General features: G+C 33.4%; 1 protein-coding gene across 2 annotated transcripts in view; it reads right to left on the bottom strand.

Moving 5' to 3' along the window:
- LOC136029853 (interferon-induced very large GTPase 1-like) overlaps positions 1–7313 on the bottom strand; it is a 31899-nt gene extending 24586 nt beyond the window's left edge. Inside the window, exon 1 of one of the 2 annotated variants that reach the window (XM_065708308.1) lies at positions 7275–7313. The gene's annotated coding sequence lies outside the window, so the exon portion shown is untranslated. Of the gene's footprint in view, positions 1–174; positions 215–7274 lie in introns of those variants that run through there. The other variant, XM_065708309.1, reaches the window with a different exon arrangement.
- Between the last annotated feature and the right edge of the window lie 8230 nt (positions 7314–15543).

The raw sequence follows: 15543 nt of genomic DNA on the forward strand, positions 1-15543 counted from the left end.
CTAAAGAATTGCTATTAATTTTGATCATTTTCACTCATAAACGAACAAAATACGCTGCCTTTGCAACACTTCCCATGGCGAGTATGAACCCCCTCCCAACTAGATCCCTAAGAACGTGCCTATACTTAGTAAGACCCCTATAAACTCCTCTTCAGTAAAAACAAATTAACTCACTCAGAGATAAAGGCATGTGATCCGTCCGACACCTCCAACTCAACTAACAATAATTTTCTCACACCCTGCGTTAGTCCATAATAGAATGCAATAATTCTGATATTCAAACTAAAGCAAGTCGTTTATCGAAAGGTCATCAAAACTTGCAATAGGGTGAAATGATATCGTTCATATTAGTTGTTCGCTTTGGGTTATACTTTGCTGGTGAACACCGGAAGCGAGGATGTAAAACTTGATTTATCTCAGAATATTCAACAATTTTTAAAACTTTGCTAAACCTTGTTAGGTTAAAAAAATTTTTTAACCTAACAATTTTTACACGTCAATGATACACGGAAATGACAAGTTTTGACAGGAGGCTTAAAAATCCCTTTCAGACTTCCCAACATCGACAATTATCTAATTTTTTTTAATGTCTTGGAAGGATGATTGTGAGGAAAAACAAAACAAACAAAAACAAGTACACACCCTTTGCTCGCAAAAATTACGAAATTTGTATTTTTGCAGTTAGAAGCTTGAAAGTACAGTTTAGAGGAAGTTGGGTACCCAGGCATTGATAAAAACTTTCCCATAAATTGGATAGCTTTTGGAGGAGGGGCTGTTTTTGAAATTACGCAAGATTGATTATACTAATTACCCACTACGGGTACTTTGACCCTTAACCATTGAAGACGGCTAACCCTCCCACACGTTGTATTTTCCCGAAATACATCTTATAAAATTTTTCAGATAGCCATTTGTAAAAAAAAAAGTCCAAAAATTATAGACTGCGCATGAATATCAAAAGAATCAGCTTAATATTTCGATTTTAAAAATGTAACATTCATTAAGTTTAGCATTACGCATCAAAAGGTACATGCCTGAGAAAATTAGAAAATGTACAAAGTTAGACTCTTTCTCTGAATTCTACTTTATTAAACAGTAAAAACTGTGGCGTAAAGAGCGGGGCGTTGAGAAGGGAACAGCCCCTTTCATACACAGAGTAATTTCTGTTCGTTTTAAGTTTTAATGTCGCTCCTTACTTTCAGTTAAAAAAAACTAGTTTTTTTATTAAATTTCTGAACGTTTTTGAATTAATGCATGTTTGATTTTGGCTCTCCGCACATAAATTATTAAATGAAATTTGCATTTTAATTCGTTTTTGGCCAAATGGCTTTCTCTTAGTTTTGATCAGATGATTTTGAGAAATAAGAGGTGCGGATGGAGGCCTAGTTGCCCTCCAATTTTTCGGTTATTTAAAAAGCAACTAGAAATTTTAATTTTTAACGAATGTTTTTATTAGTAAAAAATATTCCTAGCTTAAGAATTAACTTACGGAACAAACTTTTATATAATTATATTTTTATTATGTATATGAGGGGGTTCGTCCCCTCGTTAATACCACACTCATTACACTAGATCTTAAGCTTTGTCCCAATTTTTTAAAATTGACCCCTGAATCAGAAAGACCATAGAATATATAGTTAAAATTACTAAAAATACTTTAGCATGAAGAGAGAGGCATTTATCTCCTCCCAAATACCTCACTCTTTATGCTAAAGTATTTTTAGAACCACTCATATGCGTAATAATCTCGGTTCGCTTTAAGTTTTAACGCTACTCCTTACTTTCAATTGGAAAAACTTTTTCATGTTTATTTTTATAGTAATGCTAGAAAATCCTGCGTCCTTTTCATTGAATTTCTCTTACCTCATGACATATTCCTCCAAGAAAAGATCCCAAACCAAAAAAATCCCCCTGAAAACGTCTGTACACTTCCCAATAACATCAAAATTTTGATCCGTTGACTTTGGGGAAAAATTAGAAAGGGCACTAAAACTTTTCATTTTCATTAGAATGAGCCCTCTTGCGACATTCTAGGACCATTTGGTCGATATGATTACTCCTTGGAAAAAAAAGAAAAAAACCAAACAAACAAATAAACACGCACCCGTGATCTGTCTTCTGTGTATATATATATATATATATATATATATATATATATATATATATATATATATATATATATATATATATATATATATATATATATATATATATATATATATATATATATTACCGTTACATAAGCTCAAAAAATTGAGGCTGACAACAGATTAAAGCAATTCGAAAACCTTAAAACAGAAAACCAAACCTATTTACGTCATCAGTTCGATCCAAAAATGATACAGCGTTGCCGGGACCCAGAACACAAGGGAATATGAGAATCCATATATAGTAGCCTGTCGCGTGCCATGCTGGGTGCCGGTGGCAAAGCCACCAGGACCCAGCACTGTCTGTGGTTAGAACACAAGGGACAATGAGAATCCATATATAGAAGCCTGCCACATGCCATGATTGGGTACGCGGACGAAGCCGCCAGGACCCAGCACTGTCTGTGGTTAGAACACAAGGGACAATGAGAATCCATAAATAGAAGCCTGCCGCATTCCATGCTTGGGCCCGGTAACGAAGCCGCCGGGACCCAGCACTGTCGACGGTTAGAACACAAGGGACAATGAGAATACCTTTATATATATATATATATATATATATATATATATATATATATATATATATATATATATATATATATATATATATATATATATATATATATATATATATATATATATATATATATATATATATATATATATATATATATATATATATATATATATATATATATATATATATATATAATTGAATACAGCGTTGTATAAATGATACAGCGTTGCCGGGACCCAGAACACAAGGGAATATGAGAATCCATATATAGTAGCCTGTCGCGTGCCATGCTGGGTGCCGGTGGCAAAGCCACCGGCATATATATATATACATATATATGTATATATATATATATATATATATATATATATATATATATATATATATATATATATATATATATATATATATATATATATATATATATATATATATATATATATATATATATATATATATATATATATATATATATATATATATATATATATATATATATATATATATATATATATATATATATATATATATATATATATATATATATATATACATATATATATATTATTGGCTTTTTGGCGTTATCTTTCGTAGCTGCCCCTTAAATTTCCACATTTTGAGCACCTGACTGAGGCAAGAGCTCAAGTCCGTCCCTTCAGTCCTTGCCCAATGTTAAGGAAAGAAAACTAAATACTGTCTGTTTCTGTGGTTTTTCATGTTTTTCACATAATCAAACCTGAGAGTTTAATGAACCTCACTCTGAAACTAATTTCAATGAATATTATCTTCATTTGAAAAAAACAATCAGGACATCCATCAAATTTATAAGCAAAAAACAATCAATTTCTTAGAATAGAAGCAAATAAGACATTCTATTTTTTCCATTTTACAAACAAGCTTTTTGTTCCATTTCATTTGAAGTATTGAAATTTGACAACTAAAAAAAATCTTTTTAAACGTCAATTGGTAACCAAACAGTTTTGGTTTCGAACTGTATATTAGGAGCGACGCGGCTCAATCGTAACCGAAATTCTAAAAAACCGAAATTTTAAACTGATGGATATATTCAAAGAATCGGCTTATTATGCTGATTTCCAACATGTAGGTTTCATAAACAAGCATCACGGAATTACCGTAAAGAGAAATTTCTTTTCATTAGTATTTGATAAAACAACTCGTTGTAACAACTGTAAGTAAGGAGCGACTCGGCTAAATAGTAACCAAATCCTAAAACAAAAAGAATAATTCTGATACAAAACGATACATGAACGGAATGGCCTTCTCATTTTGATATGAAACACAATAAGATTCATTAAGTTTAGTGTGACATATCAAAAGCTACGAGCCTCATAAAATTTGCCTGATTTTCCAAAAAGGGAAAACAACCCCCAAAGGTTAAAGAATATTTATGAAAATCACTATCAGATTTGGAATTTTATATTTTGTATGAAGATCACGGATATGTGTTTATTTGTTAGTTGTTTTTAGGGGTAATCGCATCAATCCAGCGGTCCTAAAATATAAATAATTGGCTCATTTGAACGGAAAATAAAAGTTCAAGTGTCCTTTTTAGGTGACCGAGAAGATTGAAGGGGCAACTAAGCCCCCTCCCCGACCCCATTTTCCCACAATCGTCCAGTCAAAATTTTGAGATAGCCATTCTGTTAATCATAGTTAAAAGGTCAAATAACTATGCCTTAGGATATAACATGACCCCCTCCCCCAACAACCAGAGGGGAAAGTCTAAATTAAAAAATTTGTTCATTGTTTTCGCAGAGTATTTGTTATTCAGAAGTATGAATACATTTTCGGATGGGAGGAGGGACAAATTTTCTGCTGGGGGTTTTCCACGGGGATAATTTTCCATTGAGAGAAACATTTCCAGATGATGAACTTATCAGGGGAATTTTTAAACTTGGGGAATTTGCAAGAAATCTTATACAACTTTTTTTTATATCTTCCTTTCTCTTTTCCAGCTCAATTTTACGCATGGAGCTGTTAAGGAGTAAATTTTCACTGGTATTGAAAGAATATCATCATGGAAGTGGGGAGTATTTTTTCGTGGAGGTGGGGCCAGATTTTCTGGAACTATTTAAAAAAATGATCAAATTAAATTAAACTTTTTTTTCAACTGAAAGTACTGAGCCACATTAAAACTTAAAACGAAAAAGAATTATTACGTACATGAAGGGGGATAACCCCCCCCCACCCCTAAAAACCCAGATATTTACGCTCAAGTTTTAACTGTGTACCAATTCTTTAAGAACGACTCCTGAAACAAAAGGGTCGTTTAAAGTACTAAAAAATTTTTAGAAAAGATCGAGGTGTTGAGGAGGAGGCAATTACCTTCACATACGTAATAATTTCTGTTCATTTAAGTTTTAATCTTGCTCCTTACTTTCAGTTGAAAACAAAACTTTTTAATTTAATTTTTGAAGGAATCAGTTCGGTTTGATGTAGCAATCTAACCCTAGAATATCGAAAAAGGGGTCGGTAAAATTCTAATTAATTGACTTCTGGCTATCTCAGAAATGGTTTAGGTTAGGTTAGGAATATATAAGCTATGCAAATACATTTTCTAAATTTTACAAAAAAAAACATTAATATGGCTCAAAATTCTACTCAAATAACAGGAATTGCATTTTCAGAACTAAAGGCAGAGAAAAAGCAACTAGTACCTGAAAATTAAGGTAAAATGTTTTGCCAAAATTTCAATAGGTATACCTGTCATGTAGGAAAACTTCAGGGTCCTTTAAAAACCTTATTTATGTTATTATCTTTAAAACCTTATAAAATGGAATTGAGCAGTTATTAAACTGAAAAAAATTTCGTTGTACTTGAATTAAGCAGAAGATCTATTTTTCAAGGTTTCACTTTTATAACACACATATTTTAAAGGTCATCAAAGGTCAGGGCCCTCTAGAGGGAGGAGTGGAGGTAGTTGCTTCAAAATACCTTTCCGGGACATACAATAGTCTGTAGATTCATCCCTGAAAGTTTCATTTTCCTAACCTAAACCCTTTCTGAGATAGCAAGAAGTCAATTAACTAGAATTTTACCCAGGGTTCATTTGAACGGAAAATAATCTAGTTTTCTGTAGCAATCTGTAGAATTGGGAAATCAACTATTCACTTATTGTTTTTTTCTTTCAAATTTGTTTTATTTGGGTTTGTTATTACCTTTTCTTCTATTTCTCGTCAACAATTTGTTCTAGTTGCTAGAGAAAGCAAATTTCAAAAAGGCATATTTGTGTATGTGGCCCAAAGCTAGCCCCGTTGAGGAGCTCAACTATTTTCCTAAATAGCAAAAAAGCTTATCGAGTTATACGCTTAAATATACGAATTTAAAATTTACGAGTGTACGAAAATATACAAAAATAAAATATAGGAAAATAAAATATACGAATTAATAGCTTATAACCTAGAATTTAACGAGGAATTACATCTTAATTAACGATAAATTACGCCTTGGTTACAGTGTTTATGCTACATAAAAATCATCCCTACAAGTCTCTACCCTTGAAATACATTATGACTAATGTATAAAAAGTATCTCAAAAATTTAGACAAAATTCAAGTAAACCTAGCCTGCTCAAAATAGCAGCCAGGGTCCTGGAAACCCTCAAAACAAACCTCACAGTAAAACTGACGTCATTTTTATCGATTTCTAGCTTCTTTTTAAAAATTCTTGCACATCTGTTGTCAAGATAACAAAATACTATTAAGACTAAAGGTTATATAAATAGTTATTCTTCCTGAATCAGCTACAAAAAGGATATTTTTTTCTTTTTACCAAACGGGATTTTTTCTCACTACCCATTTTTGTTTAAATACACGCTTATAAACTTTTGGTCACTAATTTAAGGGCTCAAAATGTGGTTTTCCCCAGAAGTGATGATTGAAAAATGGAGGAGCGTTCAGCTTTATCTTGAAAGATTAATGTTGGTGGATTATGTAATTTTAACATAACAAATTTATAATAAAAACTTAAGTTTGAAACTAAAGTTTTAACCCTTTTTAATAGCTTACCCAAAAAATATAGAAAAACTTATCTTTTATAAGCGTCCAAAAATTATCATTTTCAAATTCCCAAATACACCAAATATACACCAACAGAGATTATTATATTCCAAGCATAAAAAAGGCACTGTGTGGTATGTTCACCTTATTTCTAGGTCATTTATATAAATTATTCAATATTTTTCCCAGGTGATATTTCCACTTTCTTCCTCGCATCCTGGCTAATTTATGTTGTGAACTACAAATTTACTTCTAGGTTGCATGAAATGAAGACAATAACTACGGTTTTAGATATAATTTATTTTCAAACTCATTTATCTCAACTTTTTGTTTCTGATAGTGAAAGTATTTGCTTGATGTCAAGAAAGCCATCAATGCCTATCGATTGTGTACACATTTTCATTTGCTCCCTTCTGACTAAAGAATTGATATTAATTTTGATCATATTCACTCATAAACGAACAGAATACGTTGCCTTTGCAACACTTCCCATGGCGAGTATGAACCCCCTCCCAACTAGATCCCTAAGAACGTGCCTATACTTAGTAAGACCCCTATAAACTCCTCTTCAGTAAAAACAAATTAACTCACTCAGAGATAAATGTATGTGCTCCGTCCGACACCTCCAACTCAACTAACAATAATTTTCTCACACCCTGCCGTACTCCATAATAGAATGCAATAATTCTGATATTCAAACTAAAGCAAGTCGTTTATCGAAAGGTCATCAAAACTTGCAATAGGGTGAAATGATATCGTTCATATTAGTTGTTCGCTTTGGGTTATACTTTGCTGGTGAACACCGGAAGCGAGGATGTAAAACTTGATTTATCTCATAATATTCAACAATTTTTAAAACTTTGCTAAACCTTGTTAGGTTTAAAAAATTTTTTTTAACCTAACATTGTTAGGTTTAAAATTTTTAAACCTAACAATTTTTACACGTCAATGATACACGGAAATGACAAGTTTTGACAGGAGGCTTAAAAATCCCTTTCAGACTTCCCAACATCGACAATTATCTAAATTTTTTTTAATGTCTTGGAAGGATGATTGTGAGGAAAAACAAAACAAACAAAAACAAGTACACACCCTTTGCTCGCAAAAATTACGAAATTTGTATTTTTGCAGTTAGAAGCTTGAAAGTACAGTTTAGAGGAAGTTGGGTACCCAGGCATCGATAAAAACTTTCCCATAAATTGGATAGCTTTTGGAGGAGGGGCTGTTTTTGAAATTACGCAAGTTTGATTGTACTAATTACCTACCATGAGTACTTTGACCCTTGACCATTGAAGACGGCTACCCATACCACACGTCGTATTTTCCCGAAGTACATCTTATAGAATTTTTCAGATAGCCATTTGTAAAAAAAAAAGTCCAAAAATTATAGACTGCGCATGAATATCAAAAGAATCAGCTTAATATTTCGATTTTAAATATGTAACATTCATTAAGTTTAGCATTACGCATCAAAAGGTACATGCCTGAGAAAATTAGAAAACGTACAAAGTTTGACTCTTTCTCCGAATTCTACTTTATTAAACAGTAAAAACTGTGGCATAAAGAGCGGGGCGTTGAGAAGGGAACAGCCCCTTTCATACACAGAGTAATTTCTGTTCGTTTTAAGTTTTAATGTCGCTCCTTACTTTCAGTTAAAAAAAAAACTAGTTTTTTTATTAAATTTCTGAACGTTTTTGAATTCATGCATGTTTGATTTTGGCTCTCCGCACATAAATTATTAAATGAAATTTGCATTTTAATTCGTTTTTGGCCAAATGGCTTTCTCTTAGTTTTGATCAGATGATTTTGAGAAATAAGAGGTGCGGAAGGAGGCCTAGTTGCCCTCCAATTTTTCGGTTATTTAAAAAGCAACTAGAACTTTTAATTTTTAACGAACGTTTTTATTAGTAAAAAATATACCTAGCTTAAGAATTAACTTACGGAACAAACTTTTATATAATTATATTTTATTATGTATATGAGGGGGTTCGTCCCCTCGTTAATACCACGCTCGTTACACTAAATCTTAAGCTTTGTCCCAATTTTTTAAGATTGACCCCTGAATCAGAAAGACCATAGAATATATAGTTAAAATTACTAAAAATACTTTAGCATGAAGAGAGAGGAATGACATATTCCTCCAAGAAAAGATCCCAAACCAAAAAAATCCCCCTGAAAACGTCTGTACACTTCCCAATAACCTCAAAATTTTGATCCGTTGACTTTGGGGAAAAAATGAGCGTGGGAGGGGGCCTAGGTTCCCCCCAATTTTGGTCACTTAGAAAGGGCACTAGAACTTTTCATTTTCATTAGAATGAGCCCTCTTGCGACATTCTAGGACCATTTGGTCGATATGATTACCCCTTGGAAAAAAAAGAAAAAAACCAAACAAACAAATAAACACGCACCCGTGATCTGTCTTCTGTATATATATATATATATATATATATATATATATATATATATATATATATATATATATATATATATATATATATATATATATATGTATATATATATATATATATATATATATATATATATATATATATATATATATATATATATATATATATATATACATATATATTAATATATATATATATATATATATATATATATATATATATATATATATATATATATTGCATATATATTAATATATATATATATATATATATATATATATATATATATATATATATATATATATATATATATATATATATATATATATATATATATATATATATATATACCGTTACATAAGCTCAAAAAATTGAGGCTCTTTTTAAATTTTATTAAATTACTTATAATGTAAAAAAACTGGTGATTTCATAAATATTTCAATATATTTTGACAATGGATTAAAGCAATTCGAAAATCTTAAAACAGAAAACCCACAGTCTGAGGATTAGTAGAAATTGTTGAAGTTTAGAATGCTTGCTGCTCAAAGAAAATTTGTCAAAGTGTCAATTAATGTCAAAAAGAAATTATTATTAAATTGCTTAAAATGTAAAAAACTGGTGATTGCACAAATATTTCTTTATATTTTGACAACGGATTAAAGCAATTCGAAAACCTTAAAACAGAAAACCAAACCTATTTACGTCATCAGTTCGATCCAAAAATGATACAGCGTTGCCGGGACCCAGAACACAAGGGAATATGAGAATCCATATATAGTAGCCTGTCGCGTGCCATGCTGGGGACCGGTGGCAAAGCCACCGGGACCCAGCACTGTCTGTGGTTAGAACACAAGGGACAATGAGAATCCATATATAGAAGCATGCCTCATGCCATGATTGGGTACGCGGACGAAGCCGCCAGGACCCAGCACTGTCTGTGGTTAGAACACAAGGGACAATGAGAATCCATAAATAGAAGCCTGCCGCATTCCATGCTTGGGCCCGGTGGCGAAGCCGCCGGGACACAGCACTGTCGACGGTTAGAACACAAGGGACAATGAGAATACCTTTATTTATATATATATATATATATATATATATATATATATATATATATATATATATATATATATATATATATATATATATATATATATATATATATATATATATATATGTTTTATATTTTATATATATATACAAAACAGAAAACCAAACCTATTTACGTCATCAGTTCGATCCAAAAATGATACAGCGTTGCCGGGACCCAGAACACAAGGGAATATGAGAATCGATATATAGTAGCCTGTCGCGTGCCATGCTTGGGACCGGTGGCAAAGCCACCGGGACCCAGCACAGTCTGTGGCTAGAACACAAGGGACAATGAGAATCCATACATAGATGCGTGCCACATGCCATGATTGGGTACGCGGACGAAGTCGCCAGGACCCAGTACTGTCTGTGGTTAGAACACAAGGGACAATGAGAATCCATAAATAGAAGCCTGCCGCATTCCATGCTTGGGATTTATCCGTTCGGGATTTAAAATGAAAGGTCGTAGTTACGAATTCCCTCTAAATATCAAATTTCATTAAGATCCGATTACTCGTTCGTAAGTAAAAAATACCTCATTTTTCTAATTTTTCCGAATGAACTCCACTCTAGGCGTTTTCCAAGATTTCAGGTTTCCCCCTCTAACTCCCCCCAATGTCACCCAGATACGGTCAGGATTTAAAACAAAAGCTCTGAGACACGATATCCTTCTAAATATAATATTTCACTAGATCTGATCACCCATTCGTGAGTAAATATACCTCATTTTTCTAATTTTTCCGAATTAACCATCACCCCCCCCCCACCCCCGAAGGTCAAATCGGGGAAACGACTGTTTCTAATTTAATAGGGTCTGGTCCTTTATATGCCCGCCAAATTTCATCGTCCTAGCTTATCTGGAAGTAGCCAAACTAGCGAAACCGGGACCGACAGAAATTGCAATCACTATATATCACTTGGTAAATTCTAAGTGCCATAAAACAATCAATTTTTTAGAATAGTAACAACCGAGACATTTCATTTTTTATTTTTTAAAACAAGATTTTTTGTTAATGAACCTTACTCCAAAACTAATTTCAATTAATATTAATTTCATTTGAAAAAAAAAACCTATCAGGACATCCATCAAATTTATATGCAAAAAACAATCAATTTCTTGGAATAGAAACAACTGAGACATTCTATTTTTCCTTTTTACAAACAAGCTTTTTTGTTCCATTTCATTTGAAGTATTGAAATTTGACAACTTAAAAAAATCTTTTTAAACGTCGATTGGTAATCAAACAGTTTTGTTAACGAACTGTATGTAAGGAGCGACGCGGCTCAATAGTAACCGAAACTCTAAAAAACCGAAATTTAAAACCGATAGATACATCAAAAGAATCGGCTTATTATGCTCATTCCAAATATATAGGTTTCATAAATGAGCATCATGGAACTACCGTAAAAAGAAATTTCGCTTTCCTAAGTATTTGATCAAACAAGTTGTAACGAACTGTAAGTCAGAAGCCACTCGGTTAAATAGTAACCCAAACTAAAAAAAAAGAAATTCTGATAAAAATAGATACATCAATGGAATGGCCTTCTCATTTTGATATGAAATACAATAAGATTCATTAAATTTTAGTGTCACATATTAAAAGCTACGAGCCTGAGAAAATTTGCCTGATTTTCCAAAAAGGAGACCCCCCCTAAAAGTCAAAGAATCTTAATGAAAATCATTATCATATTTGGAATTTTATATTTTGTGTGAAGATCACGGATATGTTTATTTGTTTGTTGTTTTAGGGGTGATCGCATCAATCCAGTAGTCCTAAAATATCAAGAAAGGGCTCATTTGAACGGAAATTAAAGCTCTAGTGTCCTTTTTAAGGGACCAAAAAGATTAGAGGGCAACTAGACCCCTCCCCACCCCTTTTCCCCAAAATCATCCAGTCAAAATTTTGAGATAGCCATTCAGTTAATAATAGTTGAAAGGCCAAATAAATATGCCTTTGGATAAAACATGACCCCCCCCCCACGGCCCCAGGGGATAAGTCAAAGTTAAAAAATTTGTCCACTGTTTACGCATAGTACTTGTTATTCGGAAGTACGCATACATTATTGGGTGGGAGGATGGACAAATATTCTGCTGAGGTTTTTTTCACAGAAAATTTCCCAAGGGAAGAGAAATTTCCAGATGATTAGCTTATCAGGGGAATTTTTACACTGGGGGAATTTGCTAGAAATCCTATGCAAAATTTTTGTTCGTAAATGTTTACTTTTGTTCCAAGTGCTCTAAAGTGCGTACTACTGCATGTAGCAAGATTCTGATGATCGCTTATTGTTTCTTTGTCATTATTAGAGAATCGCATCCATTTCTGGTTACCCCTCCTCCTCCATGTGGCAAACTAAAAATGCGTAAAGTGGGCTTGCTTACAGGTAACATTACCTATAGAGCGAAGCATATTAGTCCATGAGCCCCGCGGGTAGCGGGGCGAGGTCTGTATTCTATATTCATTTATTAAACCTCGTTTGAATTTTTTTTTTATTTTATCACTCTTTGTTGAATAAATATAGAATGCAGACCTCGCCCCGCTGCCCGCGGGGCTCATGGACTAATACGCTTCGCTCTATAGGTAATGTTATGGTAAAATTCTAGTTAATTGACTTCTTACTATCTCGGAAAGAGCTTAGGTTAGGAAAATGAAACTGTCAGGGATGGGTCTACAGGCTAAAGTATGTCCCGGGAAGGTATTTCGAAGTACCCACCTCCACTCCTTCTCCCTCTAGAGGGCCCTGAAATTTGCCTACATGACACATCTATACCTATTGAAATTTTGACAAAACAACATTTTACCTTAGAGGGCCCTGAAATTTGCCTACATGACAGGTCTATACCTATTGAAATTTTGACAAAACAACATTTTACCTTAATTTTCAGTTACTAGTTGCTTTTTCTCTGCCTCTAGTTCTGAAAATGCAATTCCTGTTATTTGAGTAGAATTCTGAGCCATATCAATGTTTTTTTTTCAAAATTTAGAAATGTATTTGCATATCTTTAAGACCTTATAAAACTGAATTGAGCAAAGTTATGAAGCTGAAAACAATTTAGTTGTACTTCAATTAAGCAGAAGATCTATTTTGCAAGGTTTCACTTTTATAACGCACATATTTTTAAAGGTCATCAAAGGTCAGGGCCCTCTAGAGGGAGAAGGAGTGGAGGTAGTTGCTTCAAAATACCTTAACCGGGACATTCTTTAGCCTGTAGACCCATCCCTGAAAGTTTCATTTTCCTAACCTAAACCCTTTCTGAGATAGCAAGAAGTCAATTAACTAGAATTTTACCGATCTATTTTGCAAGGTTTCACTTTTATAACACACATATTTTAAAAGGTAATCGAGTTCAGGGCCCTCTAGAGGGAGAAGGAGTGGAGGTAGGTACTTCAAAATACCTTCCCGGGACATACTTTAGCCTGTAGACCCATCCCTGAATGTTTCATTTTCCTAACCTAAACCCTTTCCAGGATAGCAAGAAGTCAATTAACTAGAATTTTACCCAACAAATCAAATTACTCGTATATAGCCTAGGGCTTCATATAGGCCTAACATCCCAATATGGCCGAGACCATTTCTCAAGTTCTTGAAATTATTTTCAAAACTATGGATTATCATTCTTTGACTTTTACTTGACTTAGCTGAACCATTTTCCAATATAGTCGAAAACTCACCTACACTTTCAGTTGAAAAATGCTTTTTGGATTTAAAATCTTCTGACTTTAAATATTTGATAATAACCTTCTATCAAATAATCAAGCTACATATTTAAATTTCAGTTATGTTCAATAAAGCTGTGCTTCAGCTGAAATGCAAAGCCATTTGACATTAAAGCGGAATTTACATTCACTTACTCAGATCTTAAGACTTAAACGTGGGCTGTCAAGTCTCACAAGTAACAACTGCAAAACGACTGAAGAAAAATTTGTTATCCCCGATGTTCAAAACATCAAAACTTGCAACCAAACGAAATGAATCTTATCTGTTTTGAAGGGAGACTTGGTCACTAAAGATATAGGGTAGATTGAGATTGATATATCACGTTTTCAACCGTTCTTCGATTAACAAAGAGCATTGCACTATGTACCTATTCACAGAAAGTATGGATATGGATGTAAAACGAGATAGCGGCTGAGAATGACAGAAGTCAGGGGTATCATTTGAGGGGCAATGGAAAGACCGTCATCAGAAGAGAAATAAACGAAAAATAATATGCCAATATCATGGAAATGCATCGGAATAGGATCTTTAGAAACAGTCTTATTCCAAGGAACATGTTGAGATTTCAAGTAACTGTCCGTAGCAAAGACACTTAAGCCTTCAATGTATTAAATATTTATTTATAAATATTTTTGTACTTCATGGTCATTGGCAAAACACCCAAGAATTGAAGCTAGGTAAATCTTAATGAAAAAATAGCAGAACATGGTGATAAAATAATACTTTAGAAATCAAATTGTGGACACCTAACCCAATCTAACGTAACCTAGGCTAACCCCACCCCCTCTCATTATATGCAAATATATAGCCCTATTTAGACAAGTCCAATGCATTGTATCATCCATAAATAGCTTTTTAGCTATGAAACTAGTTTTCTGAGATGTAACCTAAGCGTAATTCTTGAGTGTTTCCAATAGCCAAGAAGTACCGTTTTTTTTCGGTCACTTTATACCGAATGGGTGGTCGGTGAATCTATTTCACAGTTCAATTTCTTAAGGTATAACTAACAAAGCCAGACTTGCGCCTTCAGGAGAAGGTAGGGAATAAAAGAAGGATATTTGCTTGGAAACATTTTACTGGGTCCTAATTTGTATTGTAGATCCCCTCCTTAAAGTTATATTTATCTAGACCAGTAGTTCCTAGCCGATATTTGGCCATTCCCAACCAAAAGATTTCTACAATCCTGAGGTACTCCTTGTGGTGTTTAAATTTTGTTATTCAAGATTGTACGTGTATTCACCTGTAGGAACCTTAAAAGGTCATTAACCCGATATCTATTTTTGGGTCGTCCTCTAGGTTTTCTTTATATTAGCAAAAAACATTATTTAGATTGCAACTGAACCCTCGTTTAAGTGGTACTGTTTCTACTGAGCCCTTGTGCATCTGAACCAAGGTACAACTGAACCTCCGTGTACCTGATCCCCAATCCAACTGATCCCTCACGTAGCTGAACCCTCATGCAACTGAACCCTCATGCAATTCAACATCCATGCAACTGAACCTGTTTAACTGAACCTTCATAGAGCTGAACCCCCGTTTAAATGAACCTTCGTACAATTGAACCCCCGTACAACTGGACCCTCATGCAGCTCAAGTCCAGTTTAATAGAGTCGTCGTGCAACTGAACCCCATAAAACTTAATC

Source organism: Artemia franciscana, chromosome 8 (genome assembly GCF_032884065.1).
Source record: "Artemia franciscana chromosome 8, ASM3288406v1, whole genome shotgun sequence".
NCBI lineage: Eukaryota > Metazoa > Arthropoda > Branchiopoda > Anostraca > Artemiidae > Artemia > Artemia franciscana.